Raw genomic sequence first — 15617 nt, 5'->3', positions numbered from 1 at the left:
TGAGCCATGGCCGCTGAGCCTGCGCGCCCGGAGCCTGTGCTCCACAACGGGAGAGGCCACAACAGTGAGAGGCCCGCGTACGGCAAAAAAAAAAAAAAAAAAAAAAAAACTTACCTACTTCAGCCTTATACTAAGTAATATCAATGTAATCATAGTTTTGAAGTACTTGGATATTTTTCTGATGCACACGTATTTAACCATTAAAAGAAAAAGATTCATCTGTGCACCACCTCAAATCATTTTAACATACCACCACATTTTGGGGAGATACTATTGTACTGATCTATTTGTCTATAACATCTTCTACATTAATGAATAGAGTATTTGAATTAATAAAGCCCACTCGGCAACTTAACTGACACTAACCACATGCCCTCAGGAGCCCTGGGATCTTCCTAGAGCTTCTCAGACCTCACAGCCACTGCCTTATTCAGACCCTCCGTTTTTGTTTCACTTTCCCCGAAACTCACACACAAAAATTGCTAATGTGTGTATCTTTACATTAGTGTAAATCCCACTCTCTATTTATGCTCTAGTAATGAAATTTTTCACCCTTAAAGTATTAGCAGAATCCACATGAGTTCAAAGGTTCCTCTAATAACCAAAAGATATTCAAATAGTCAAAGAATATTCAAATTTATGTATGCCAATCGTAAGTCAGTCTAAAGACAGACAAACTAAGATACTCAGTAAACTCTAAAATAAGGTTGCCATTTCTGATACACATTCACCAAATTTGTTTTTATTGTGTATTTTTAAATCTAGTTCAAGTATATAAAATTTGTAAGTGTGTATACTGAACTAATCCTTGAACTATCACAAGAAAAAAATATAATACATTTTCTGAGCTCTTCCTAAGAAGCACTTTCTTATTCAGTCACATATCAGTCAACCACTCCCATCCACCCTAGATGTTAACTCAACCGCCTGACTTTTCTGTCTCTCTATATATACTGCTGAAGTTTGACTCAGCACTTGGCATGAGAAAAAGGACAATTTTATTATGGCTGCAGTTTTTACCAAATGTGAGTACCACAATAATCTTGGAAATTTATTTTTATCAGTTTAAAACCCTAAATCCAGTGGGTTGAACATGAGTTAATTTCTGCTCACTCCCAAAACCACACTAAAATGACAGAAAGAAAATTAAAGAAAAAAAGGTACTAACTCACAAAAAGAAAAAAAAAAGGGAGGGGACAGGCCAGCAGATGAGATATATCAACAGAATTTTAGAAGATGGAGAACAGATGTATAAAGTAACTGACTTAGCAGAGCAGAGGAAGCCTAAACTTGCATTGCTATCTTGGTGGGGACCTACCAAAAACAATGTGATAGTTGGAGAAGGCTTGAGAGCCTTAGGAATTGGAAGTCCCAGAAACCTCTGAGGGTTGAGATGGGAGAGCAAGTTGAAGACAGGGACCTGTTGGAAATAAGGACACGTAACGTTTAAACCACACCCACACCCTCAACAAAACTTGGCAGCCAGAAGACAGGAAGTTCACTCTACAGCACTTGAAAAAGAAAGGCTCTGTGCTCAGAGGGCAAAGGTGAGGTTCTATACAGAAAACAGGGAGGTCCAGTCACTCAGTCAACAAATATTTACCAAGTGCCTACTCTGCACCAGGCACTGTTCTAGGTACTGGAAATACTGAACAAAATACACAAAAAGATTTGCCTTCATGCAGCTTACATTCCAGCGAGGGGAGAGTCAATAAACAAAAAGTAAAATATAAGGATATCAGATTTCAGCAATACACAGTGCAGAAGTAAGAAGAGACAAGGAAGGGATTTAGGGCACCCTGGGGTAGGGGTGGGAGCAGGGTTGTACTTTCAAATAAATGATCACGGAAGCAAAGATCTGAAGGAGTTAAGGGAGTAAGCTATGTAGGTATCTGAGGGAAGAGCATTCCAGACAGAGAGAAAACAAGCGCAGGGGTACATCAAGATGGGCAGGACAGGAGAAACTATATACATGAAACAAGAAAAGGACATTATCAAAAAGAAAATTCATTAGCCTAGGAGTAGCTTCAAAAATAGGAAAGCAAAAAAGTTCAGTGGAGAGATTAGAAGAAAACTAATTGAAGAAATTTCCCGAAAAGAGGGAACAAAAGGACAAAGGGATGACATCAGAGAGAAAAAAGTAACAAACCTTAAGTCATGGCAGGAAATTCAACATCCAAATTAATAGAAGTTCCAGAAAGAACAGAGAACATAGAGGGAGTCATTATCATAGTGGAATATTTCTGAAAGACAAGAGTTTCCAAGCTAAAAGGGCCCACTGAGTGCTCAGCACAATGAATGAAAGACTCCCATACCATGGCACACCATCATGAAATTCAAAACAACAAGTTCAAAGATAAAATCCTGAAAACCTCTAAAGAAAACAAACTAGCTACATACACAGAATCAGAAATGGGAATCGAGTCAGTCTTCTCAACAGAACAGTGGGATGTGAAAATACAATGGAGCAACGCCTTCAAAATTCGGTGGGACAGTAACCATTAACTTAGAATTCTATACCCAGCCAAACTATAAATGCAATCAAACTGAGAGTACAAAGAGGCATTTTAAGAGTGGGAAAAGGTGCTTTCAGACATGCAAGGTCTCAAGAAATTCGCCTTCCATTTGCACTTTCTTGGGAAACTACTGGAGGACGCACTCATGTAAAGTAAGAGATAAGAAAGAGACACGAAGCCCAGGCACCCGGGAGCCCAGGAAGAGAGGAAAAGGGCAATTTCCAGAATACAGCTGCACAGCAGTTCTAGGAATAACCAGTCCAGGAAGGATGTCATTAATAAAAAAAAGAAAATGGTTTCCCATATAGTTTTCAACAAAGTTTAGAGCTAAATTAAGGGTAGGTACTAAGAAAACTATACAAATGAGGAAAAAAATAGGCAATTAACTTCAGGATAAAACAAAAAGTTATAAAAGAAAGTATATGCAATCAAAGCACTATACACAGCTCAGCTGTTGCCTATATGTGCTGTGGAAGGAGAGAAGAGTGTGCATCTGTGCACAGGAAGAGGGAGTCTGTAAAGGAGGCTAACCCCAACCAAGGTAGAAAGTCAACATCTATTATTGTCTAGAATAGAAAAAGCAAAAAAAGCAAGAATATTGTGGTTTTAAACAAAACACATGGATAATAAAACCAAAAGAACTGAAAGCGGTTGCCTCTGAGGAGCAGAAATCTGTCATGAAGGGACATGAAAGGCAGGGGTCTGCTGCTTTTCCTTATAATCCCTACACTATTACCTGACTTTCTAAATCATATACTAGCACCGTGGGGAATACTATCTGCACTATAAATGAAGTAGCAAAAAGTGTAAAACTGCTTGAAAGATAAAAACTGAAAAGAAAGAAGGCACACATTTTATTTTGACGTGTTTTATACCCTGGGACATTTTTCTTACATTGAAACATCAGCCTGGAAACACTACACTAATGTGAAAAACAAGATGAAGGGCACTCGCCACTCCAGCTTGATTCAAGAATCACACAACTAACAGTAGTACTCTGCTTCACAATCACACCTTTACAAAAGAAACTAGGAGGCAGAAACCAGTTAGGAAAGCAAGCTTACCTTTTGTTAAGTTAGATACTGTAGATGCCAACAAATTCCTAAAATCTTCAAGTTCTACAGAGTAACAGCATCAAACAATTAAAAGCAATAATTCACCCTCCCCTGCAGAAGAAACAGAAGTTTTAGCAGCACACAAGCTGGGTGCCCTTGAGCAAATTATTCTGATTTTAAGTCTCAGTTTTTCATCTGTAAAATGAGCGTACCGGCTACTTCAAGGTGTTGCTGTAAGAAGGATTGTGGATATTAACATATAATATATAAAGCACCAACTACAGTAGCTGACTTATCATCTGTGCTCCAAAAGTTATTTTTCTTCCTTTTTCACCTGTTTATTAACAATGCTTCGGGCCTTATCAGATTATATACAATGGAACCTAGGACAAAGCTGAGCCACTAGCGTAAAATCCACCTGTCCAGCACAGGTTAAAAAGAAGACAAAGCAGCTAATGGGACAGCACCTGAAGCCAGGATGAAGCCTGGCTTCATGGATGGAAAGCAAGCAAGAAGTGTCATATAGAAGCCTAAACCATGGAGGAACATTACAAAAGAAAAAAAAAAGAAAGAAAAGAAAAACAGAAAGAAAATAAATTGAATTAGACCAATTTTCTAGCTCCAACTACTAATACAGAGGACAGAAGAACAGGTTAACTACACTAGAGGATTGAAATCAGCAAAATTCAGACTGTGAGAAACCAAACAGAACAACTAATCAAGTTTCTTCAACATATAAACTACTGCAAGGAAAAATAAGAGATGAAGGGGAAATTAGAGCATATCAGTCTTTAAAGAAACACCAACCAAACAACCTAAACGGCAAAAGAATTTGAAAAAGAACAGTTACATGGGGCTTCCCTGGTGGTGCAGTGGTTGAGAGTCCGCCTGCCGATGCAGGGGACACGGGTTCGTGCCCCGGTCTGGGAAGATCCCACATGCCGCGGAGCGGCTAGGCCTGTGAGCCATGGCCGCTGAGCCTGCGCGTCCGGAGCCTGTGCTCCGCAACGGGAGAGGCCACAGCAGTGAGAGGCCCGCGTACCGCAAAAAAAAAAAAAAAAAAGAAAAAGAATAGTTACATATATATGTATAACTGAATCACTTTGCTGTACACCTGAAACTAACACAACATTGTTAACCAACTATACTCCAATATTAAATAAAAAGTCAAACAAAAGATACACCAACCAATTATAACATGCAAATCTTAACTGGATCTGGATTCAAACAAACTTTTTCAAAAATTGATACTTGAGGTAATTGGAGATTTGAATATCAACAGCTGAATATTTGATGATATTAAGGAATTTTTAGTGTGATGGTGGTATTCCAATCATGTTTACAAAAGAGTTACCTTCTAGAGATGCATACTAAAATATTAAATGATGAAATGAAAAAAAAGTCCTCTAAAAAATCCAAATAACATACAAATAAGGTACAGCTATGGGCTGCAGTAGTGTAACACTAGGCTTCAGAGAACCAGGCAATCTGCTTTGAGAAGGAGTCACAAAGTCTGGGAGGAAACTAGAAAGAGCATTCTTTCCAAGTGTGACCGAGGGCCTACTGCATGCTGGGCTCCAGAAACCATGACTGACAGTGACCCAGAGGTCAGCCTTCACAAAGGGAGAGGTGCGAAATGACTGCTGGCCCTAGAGGTAGAAAAGCCCCACTGCCAGGAACACCTTATTGAAGGTCATATAGATTGAGTCCTTTTTGCATCTTCCAAATTGGTATTTAGTAAAAGAGATGCAAACTGGATAGTCTAGAGGAGCCATATATCTAATACGAATGAATGACAAGGTCCAGCACTAAGCCAGAAGGCAATGGGTGGGACTTCGGCAAAGTAGGAAGATGACCTGTGTGAGATGGGGCAGGAACTCCTCAGCGCTGCAACAAAGGAGCGTGGGCCCAGTGTGGCCAAGGTCCTCCAATTTTCCCAGAGAAACCTAAAAGAAAGATATTTCTGTGAAACCCCCTGATTTCTTAATGTTGTCAACTAATTTAAAATTAAAACACTCTGTTAGGGGAAAAATATGTCCGCAGATCTATTTCAGGTACGAAAAGATGTGCTGGATGTGAAAAGGTCACATTTTACTGTCACATGCAGAGACTTAAACACTATCAATAAAAATTCCACTAACAGCCTTCTTGCAGCAAGTTCACTGAAGCTGTAGAGAGAGCAAGTTATAATATAGCATATGCATACAAGTTTTACACTCCGAATCAGCTACCTCAGGCAACATAACAAAAAAGACTACCACCTCTATGTGATGCTGAAATTAGATCCAGACCATTTTGCCATCTATATGCTTTTTTGAGTACTGCCAAAAGCAGTGGATAGTTAAAAAAATTCTAGAGATACCATACTGAAATTGTTAAAAAGTGGTTTTAACTTGTGATCACCATAGGAAATTACAGTTTCATATCAAAGACTCTACTTCCACACAGATAATTATTCCTGACCACTGAAAAAAAAAAACTGCTTACCACATTTTCACAAGCAACCCACTAAGTCTTTTCTTAACCTAACAATTTTCACAGAAGCCAGGCACTGCGTGAAGCATTTTATAAGCACTAGCTCATTTAATCCTCATCTAACTTTCTGAGGTAGGTTATGATTGTTCACCCTCATAGTGAAGATAAGGAAACTGAGGCCTTGAGAAATAATTTACCCAAGGTTCCACTGGCATAAGTAGCATTCTAACCAGCACCACAATGTGGACCTGTTACTGATTCCCTTCTAATTAATATTTCCATCCAAGAAATTTGTGAGGAAATAAAGACACATTAAGTTCAAGGTAAGAAAATACGAAGCCAATATTATATCAGAATTCAGTTTAGGGCTTCCCTGGTGGCGCAGTGGTTGAGAGTCCACCTGCCGATGCAGGGGACACAGGTTCGTGCCCCGGTCCGGGAGGATCCCACATGCCGCGGAGCGGCTGGGCCCGTGAGCCATGGCCGCTGAGCCTGCGCGTCCGGAGCCGGTGCTCCGCAACGGGAGAGGCCACATTAGTGAGAGGCCCGCGTACCGCAAAAAAAAAAAAAAAAAAAAAGAATTCAGTTTAACCTTGACAACTGGCTAAAATCGGACAACCAAAAGAATTGAAAGGAAATAAGCACAACAGTGGAGGCATGAAAGTGCAATGGGGTAACATGAAAAAAATAAAAAACAGAAAGTCTTGTAAGACTTCGATCCTCTAATCTCAAAAACTAAGAATAGAACTACATCAGCAGTTTTCAACGTTTTCTGTTTTTCAAAATTGCTCCCCCAAATCTCTCTCTCTCTCTCTCACACACACACACACACACACACAGCCCACTTTACTTAACAGTCTCAGTCAGTTCATGAGCCCCTGAGGCCACCCTGGGCAACACCTTTCCCACTAACCCCACACTTCCCACCTCAAGGTCAAAAATCTAAACTAAATGATTTTCACCCTCCCTTCTGGTACCCTAGGTGGATGAATCAAGGGTGAAAAACGAGTAGACTATTTAGAAAAAAAAAAAAGACCTAAGAATTATGGCAAAGTTTAAACTACATATTCATTTAGTATCTTCAGGATACTGGGATGTGTACATATATTGATAGAATATAGGAAACTCAAAAATATGATTAAATTCAGCACTGCTGTTATCATGGTGGTAGGTCCAGCTGCAAATCTCATCAGGAGGTCTGGAAACCTGAATTCAGGGCTTGGAAAAAATGATTAGAGACTCGGTAACCAGACTTATGTGAAAAGTTCTTAAAATCACGATTTTCTTGGAAAAAGGCAATTAGAGGGTAACATAAGTTTTTTAAGTATTTGAAAATTCTTTCATGGAGGTAGATAAATAGGCCATAAAAAGAGAAAAGCAAGAGGAAACTGGCTTCCTGGTAAAAGCATGAATGATTTAAAGACAATGAACTTCCTACCTGACCCAGACAACAAGGTCCTACAGATGAACATGTGACAAAATCACTTTAGAACTCTTTCCATGCCCTCTGGTTCTTAACCTGGAAAGAACTGAAACCATCCCCATGACGTTCAATTTAGTCACATATGTGAAGTGTCAGCTTGGCTACCTAAAGCAAACCTTACTTATGATAGTTCTCAGAGCAAATGAAAAGATAATTCTTATTCCTCAAATAAATTCCATATTACCATAAAGATTATTTGTGAGGCAATCTATAATGAATTTAGACCTTTACGGTTCTAATACACTAAAGTAAAAAAAAAAAAATGCAAAGAAGTATGTGTGATATGAAAATATATTTCTACTTTAAAAGTAACTAAGAATAGGAAATTAGTCCAAATTCAATCTTTGAAAAAAAGCAGAAGCAGTATGAATGCACCCATAAGCCACCTGAGGTCTACCCTATACTAAAGGGAAAGCGACATCACTTTAAAAAATGAGAAAACCACTAAAATTCTCATTAAAATCAATGTTATCCCCAAAACGAGATATTTAGGGAAATATAGATTATCTACCCTTCTAGACATGAAAAACATGCATCTAATAAACCCACATATATCAAGACAACCACAAAACAAGGGGAAACAATAGCCAAGAGTAAGAAAAGCAAATCACCTATATGAAATATAACCTACATGACATTTCTACATGAAACAGTACCAGGTTCTACAAAGTTAACTCCAATTTTCAACGAATCCTAATTAAAAGTGCCTCCACTACATCATATAAAGTTTCAACAAACTGATTCATCAAATTTATTAAGTACACATAATGTTATAGGTACTTCACATAACTCTACATATGTATTCCCTCTCTCATACAAAAGTCACGTACTTTATAGAAAAAACTAAAAAAAAACATTAGTTATCACTATCTCAGTTATTTCTATCTGATATTAAAAATGATTTCTGGGACTTCCCTGGTGGTGCAGTGGTTAAGAATCTACCTGCCAATGCAGGGGACACGGGTTTGAGCTCTGGTCCAGGAAGATCCCACATGCCATGGAGCATCTAAGCCCATGCGCCACAACTACTGAGCCCACGTGCCACAATTACTGAAGCCCACGCGCCTAGAGCCCGTGTTCCACAACGAGAGAAGCCACCGCAATGAGAAGCCCGCGCACCGCAATGAAGAGTAGCCCCTGCTCGCCGCAACTAGAGGAAGCTCGTGCGCGGCAACAAAGACCCAACGCAGCCAAAAATAAAATAAATAAATTTATTTTTTTAAAATGATTTCTTTCTTTCTTTTTGGCTTACCTGTAACATCTAAATAACTGTAGTATTTACACTTGGAGGCCATTCCCCTCCAGTTAATGATAGCAAGCATTAACTCCATTTTAGATTTTAGTTTGGGGCACTGCTCAGCCAGAGTAATGATAGAAATCTTATGACTATTAGGTTGCTGGTTTGTGCCAAAAAATGGCATTCCCAAAGAATGCTCTGTCTGGAATCTGTGGGGGAATCATATACAAATCTTCTATTAACTCAGACCTTCCAAAGAGGCTGGAGATGTTTGTGTGTTGGGGGGAGGGCCAAAGGGCTGAGAGTGGATTTGCTGACTCCTAAAGGTCCAGCCCTGAGATTCCAAGATTCTATAAAAGGGCAGTAAATTAGTGTTTGGCTAGTATTCGCTGACTACTGAAGCCAGCACAAACATTTACTTGAGGCTTTTAAACGTGTAAGGGTACCCAGTGGTTAGGTACAGTAATTCTGAATCCGAAAAAAACAAACAAGGCCACTGGAAATATTTCTAAATAAACGTGGGGTAGGGAGGTATTTCCCCCATATTTCCTTTGTTTTCCCCAAGTAAACAATACAGACTTTTAGAAATGCAAAATTTGATTCTCATCAGTATTGATCCCTATAAACTATTTTATTGCCTTATAAAAATACTAGCAATTCATACTTTTCCAAAATGTCTACACACAGCTTTTAAACAGGCTACTTCAGTTCAAAAAACAAAGAAAAAGGCCCATACTTCCCTGTGGAAACAGAAACAAAAGCAAATCTTCAAAAATATTTAGCTTTCTGCTATATAAAATATAAACCCCACATTCCTAAATAAAGTGGCAAAGATGGAACCTTTGTAGTTCTCTAGTCAGTTATATGAGAGTGGTGATTCAGGGCAAAACCCAACCTTAAACATAACTATACAATATTACTAAATTACAGAGTAATTTTACCAATAAATATTCTGGTTGAAGACTGCTTTGTCATCTTTGCAAGTATTTTTAGTTGAAAGCAAGTGGTTGGGAAGTCCACGTGCACACGGTTCAGATTTTTAAAAATCTATTTTTAAGATCTGGTGACTGGATAGGTTTTCTAAACTCAATCCTTTCAAACTGGTAATTTGGAAAGGGTAAACCACAAGACGGTTAGTTAAGAAGCGAAGGACCTAACAAGCTCACCAACTCAGATCAGCACAAAACTAACTCAGAAACCTCCAAATCTAATGATGAGCCCAAACGGTCACTAAAGCCTACACATACACAAACTGTACTAAAAGCTACCTCTCCAGATACAGCAAGGGCTATCTGAATTCTCTTGTTTTATATTTCCGTAGTTATTTTGGGGTGAGCCCTCTTCAGATTCGTCCCCTAAATCTGCAAATCTGCTTCTTTCTACTTGGAATTTTCAGATTTTAATATACATAACCAGCTGTATATTTACCCAGTTTAATATACGGACCCAGCTGAGAATATTCTACAACAATTTAGATTTTTTACTGTAGTAATAATTTTACTGAAATTCGTTAAATGATATTTTTTATCACTTTTAACCGTTTTAAGCAATCCCCATTCAATTTAGGTATCAAGAATCTGAAGTTGGGGGCTCAACTCATCCACATATTTTCTCTGGAAGGTCTAACTACTTTGACTAGAGATAAAAGATTAAAGCACTGTTATGACTAGGTCTTTCTTAAAGAGGGATGTTTCAAAAGGAAAGAAACTGTCCCCTCCCGTTAATCTAAATGAGCAGCCTCTTGTTCTCAGCAGTCCTTCTGCACACAAGACCACTACTGACTTCAGTGGGAATTCTGCCCAAGAAGTGAGGAAGACAGGATAAGATTAAATTAGCCCTAAATCCACGCCATTGTTCCAAGCCATTACCACTTGTACAGTTCTCCAATAACCTCTATAAAGTAGATATCTGAGGTTTGATGGTGATTCTCAAATTGAATTTTAGGACTGATCCCTGGAACTCTGACAGGTGACACAGCCTAACTCTTTAAAAGTTGTGTCAGCCTGATGGATGCATTGAGTTGGCCCTTATCACAATTCAAGATTGCATTGCAATGCAGCCCCATCAGTGGCTGCAACAGCAATCCAGTGATTTCTCACAGCAAAGAGCCCTCCAAACAGAAACCGAATAGGATTAAGTGCTATTCGTTTCCCAGTAAAACCTGTTCAAAGACTGGGAAGTCTAAATCCCAGCTCCTGTGGCCAAGAAATTGACTCAGTTTCCCTCTAGTCCTAAATCCAGTGGGAAATGTGATAGGACACGGGCCAAAATTCTAATTCTCAATACAGTACTATAAATAGAGGATACACAAATAATAGATTCCGGTGAGAAGAAAAAAACAATGGAAAAAATTAAAAGGTCACTGAATAAAACGGAAGAATAAAGGAAAAACTGTTAAGATTCATTTTTTAAAAAAAGGTTAAATAAGAGTAACAAGACATCTAGCATACACGTGCCATTTCAGATGCAAGAAGTTCAAAAAACTGAGGAAAAGATGTGATTCAGAAAAGAGAAAATATATCCACAGGTCCTCTAGGTTCTACCTTCCCTCGCACCCCACCAGGGCTCTTAAAAAAAGGCAGCGGTGGTGGTAATAAGGAATGCAATTTAAGGCGTCCTAGGTCAATAGGGAGGGCTCCACAGAGACACCCCCCCAAAAAAAATAATAGACTCTAGGCGAGAGCTCTTCTCACTTCACCAAAAACCCTGACCTCAAGGGAGATGAGCGATCTCGGGAAGCATGATGACCGACGGCTTCCAGCAGACATCCCGGCTGCCGCAGGCAGCGTCTGGAGCTGGGGATTTAGACTCCGATTCCAACCCTGCTTTTTCTGTTCTGTTCTCCTGGTCCTTCCCCTGCAGCTCAACTAACAACCCTCCCAACTCTCTGCCCTCAAATCTAGAGGAGAAAAATAAGCCATGGGTGGTGAGATGGCCTGAGTGCCGGGACTGCACGGATCAGAGAGCAAAAAGTGCGCTTCTCTCCGAATCGGCCAGGTCGCACCCGTCCTGCGGGACAGAGCGAGCGGCGGCGAGGGACGCGCACCGTGCTTGGGGCTGACGCGACCCTCGCCCGGCTCCACGTAGCGCCCACGCGCGCGGCCGGCCGAGGGACGCGCGGCGTCCTCGCCTGCGTTTCCTCTCCCAAAATCATCCGCCAGAAAGGCGACGCCGCCGCCGCGTACCTCAAGCCCCCGCGCTCATCTCCAAGAGTCGAAGGAAGACGGCCGCTCCGAACTGGGACAGGCTCGCGCGCCGCGGCCCGCGCCCAGGATGGAGCCGGATCCCTCCTGCAGCCGCTCCGCGGGGCCCGGGACGCGTGACCCTGAGCCCACCGCACCCCCGCGGGGCCGGTGCAGTCCTCACCAGGCCCCCACCTCTCCCGGCGCCGACGAGACGCGGCCCTGGCTCCCGAGAAGGGAGAAGTGGGGGACCGCAGTGGAGCGGGGAAGCAGGGATCGGCCTGGAGCAACAACAGGACCCGGTCCCCGGGGCGGGAACGAGTAGGAGAGAAGACAGGGAGTCGCAGAAAACCCCAAAGCCGGCAGCCCTCCCCCTCCTAGTGGAACCGTCCCGCCACCGCTTCCTGCCCAGGATCAGCTTCCCAGCTGCAGTCTCAGGAAAAATCCGAGACGCCCCTGCAGCTCCGCAGGGACCAGACGCTCTGCCCGGGATACCCCGCCCCGGGCCCGCCATTCCGCAGCTCCGCACACCTCCTTACCCGGACGCCGCACTCAGGAGCTCGCTCGCCGCAGGGACCCGTCCAGCTTCAGCGCCAGCCGCCGGCCGCAACACCCGCCCCCTCCCTCCCGTAGGTTTCAAATTGAAATTCCCTGGCTGAGGCCGTCAGAGGACTCCGCGCGCCAGCCCCGCCCCCTCGCGGCGGAAGCCCCTCCCGCGCCCCCGCCAGACGCGCACCGGGTGCGGAAACCCCCGCGGGCTGCGACACGCCCCCTGTGCCCAGGCCACGCCCCCGCGCCAGCCTGGGCGACCCTTCCCTAGGGATTCGCCGCGCGCCCGGGCCGGGTACCCCGCGCTGGAAGGACTCGTTTCGCCCTCGGAGCTGCCCTGGATAATGAGTGCTGATGCCTGTGTGCAAGCCTTTGTTACCCGCGAATCCCGATCTTAAATGCCCTTTTATCAACTTTCAAAAGTTATTTCTTCAAAGTGAATCCATTGACTAAACCTTTACCCCAGGCTAGGCCCTGTTGATACAGAAATAAGGAAAACTAGATTCTCCTCAGTCTAGAGTGGAAGAAGTGCTTTCACAGAGAGGACAGTGGCAGGGAACCGTTTATTCTTCCTGTGGGAGGGACAGGAGGGATTGGGGAAGCCCACTGGAGGAGGGGCTTTTATGCTGAACCCAAAGTGTGGGTAGGATCTCCAGGCGGGGGCCTGGGAGGATTGCAGCGCAGGATGTGGCTGAAGGCTGGAAACCTAGGTTCAGGCCGATTGTGGAAAGACACATACACACACAAAAGATACCTCCCCGTTCTTTTGTATAATTAGATCGCCTTCTTTCAGATTCTACTTATTTCTTCTTTTCTGAACCTTGGCATGTCAAACAGGCTGTCCAAGTCATTGCCTGTAGCATCTGGCACACATGTACCTCCTGTCCTTTGCCCCCTCGCACCTCGACGGAGGTCTTTAGAGACTGCACCTCGGCCAAAGTCTTCTTTTCTTTCCTAAACAGAGTCTTTTCTAAAATTAACAATGTCAAATCAAACCTCAGTTACAATGCCTTCCGTACGTATGATATTTTCAGTTAACAAAGCACATTAACGTATTTTATCATTTGATCCTCACAGGAACTTTATGAAAAAGGCAGAGCAAGTATTATCTTCATTACATCAAAGAGAAAAGTAAGAGTCAGGAAGATGAGTTACTTGCTAAGGTCCTGCCAGGGAATAATAAAAATAATAAAAGCTAACATTTACTGTGTCCTTTATGTGCCAGGCATTGTTCCCAGTCCCACACATGAGTTAACTTACTTAATGCCCCCAATGCTAAGCAGCCAAGTAAAACTTAATAAGGTGTGTTAACTACTATAGAGGTATGTTAACTATAGAGGTATGTTAACTACTATAGAGGGGAAGTCTGACTGGAAAGCAGTTCTGGTAAAGAAGACCTGGGAATATTACAAGACAATACTATTACAAAGTTAAAGGCAGATTTACAATGAAATTAGTCCTTGAAACTACACAGGCCTTGAAACTATATGCATAATTTTATTACTTTTTTAAAAGAATCCCTAAAGTTACGTAAGGTTTAGGGCCTACAGAACCTTGATCTACCTGTGATGAAACCCCTTTAAAATGTTAATGCGATATAATAACATAAATGTAGGCATAATTTATAAAACATAATGTCCTTATCATAGGAAATTATATCCCTACTATATCCTCTGTTGAAGTCTGCAAATCACTTCTGTACACCACCTTTTAGGAGGAATATCGACAAGCTAAATTATACTCGTAGATGGGTAACCTTGATAATGTGGGAGCCAGCAAGACTTAGCCTAAAGAGATAGATGATTAAAAGTGATGGAAAGGTTGTTATCAAATATCTAAAGGCTATCATATGGAAGGATTATACTCTGTGTTGGACACAGCCTTACTTGGCCCCAACATTTCAATGGAATGGAGCAGATTCAGTGAAGACCTAGCAGGAACTGAAGGTAGGAAAATCAAATACTAGGACCTATAAGGAAGTGAAGAAAACAGATGGAACATGATACCATACAGATGTCAGTAAACAACAGGTGGTAGTCCAGGCAAGCAAGTCTTAACAGGGCAAGAAGAGGGGACTGGACAGACAGCAGGACAAAGTCCTGAACAGGTGACATCCAGAGACGTAGGCGGGCTGGAACACGGGCTGCCTGGACAAGGCCAGAACATTAATCCCTAGGGATAAAAACTGATAAGAGCAAGTCTGGGTCTTCCCATTAGACACACTGGACTAACAGGCAAGACTGACACTGAGAACAAGACAGGAATAGATACCAGACCTGAGATTCACTACATCCAAGGTTAGCATCACAGCCTTAATCCTGGGCACCATCTGCGAGCAAAGCCAGCCTGGCAATTTGGATTGTAAATTCACCCAGGACTTCCTAGTGGTGTTACTTACCAACTCACTCACACAGGCATGCTCCTAAGGAATCTTTATCTCACTATACCAGTGATTCATTCTTTTATCTTTGTGACTTCTGGGTGCCAAGGCCAACCAGGTGGAAGTATCTGGGTGGCTCTAGATTGAGAACCTGCTCACAGGTTCTTGCCTGAGAACAGGCAAGAAGACCTGGCAATGCCCTCGCATGCTGTCTGATGGAGGCAATCTCAATCTTCCCTGTGAATGCATGCATCCCAGTTCCACTGCCAGAAGCAACAAAGACACCATGCAAATACCAAGAGGAGTCACTCCATCACCTGGCCACTCACTGGAGCAGTTTCAGTTACCTGTGGCTGCATAACTCCAAAATTTAACGACAACAATTTTATTGCTTCCGATTCTGTGGGGCAGGCATTCAAGCAGGGCTCAGCAGGATGGCTCGTCTCTGCTCCATGTGGTGTCAGCTTGGGAGGCTCAACCGTGAATTAAGGATCCAAGATGGGCTCACTCCCATGTGCTGCCTGTCACCTGGGGAGCCTGATTTCTCCTCTACATGGACTCTCATCTTCCAGGGCCTCTCTCTTTCCATGCAGCGTCTTAGCTGGATAACCCAGACTCCTTTACATGGCCTCTGGCCTCTGAGAAGGTATAAACAAAAGCTGCAAGGCCTTTCAGGCCTAGGCCCACAAGTCCTACAGCATCACATATGCCCCATTCTGTTGGTCAAAGCAAGTCAGAGA

At 42.4% G+C, this 15617-nt stretch overlaps 1 protein-coding gene across 9 annotated transcripts in view; it reads right to left on the bottom strand.

Moving 5' to 3' along the window:
* Window positions 1-12594, bottom strand: part of EPB41L2 (erythrocyte membrane protein band 4.1 like 2) — a 214652-nt gene extending 202058 nt beyond the window's left edge. For 2 of the 9 annotated variants that reach the window (XM_060029958.1, XM_060029965.1), the window contains exon 1: window positions 12488-12521. The gene's annotated coding sequence lies outside the window, so the exon portion shown is untranslated. Of the gene's footprint in view, window positions 1-5427; window positions 5518-11951; window positions 12468-12487 lie in introns of those variants that run through there. The other 7 variants (XM_060029961.1, XM_060029959.1, XM_060029969.1 and 4 more) reach the window with 7 other exon arrangements.
* Between the last annotated feature and the right edge of the window lie 3023 nt (window positions 12595-15617).

Source organism: Delphinus delphis, chromosome 14, assembly GCF_949987515.2.
Source record: "Delphinus delphis chromosome 14, mDelDel1.2, whole genome shotgun sequence".
Taxonomy (NCBI): domain Eukaryota; kingdom Metazoa; phylum Chordata; class Mammalia; order Artiodactyla; family Delphinidae; genus Delphinus; species Delphinus delphis.
The sequence above is the reverse complement of the archived record's forward strand: the minus strand, read 5'-3'. Positions and strand labels throughout refer to the sequence as shown.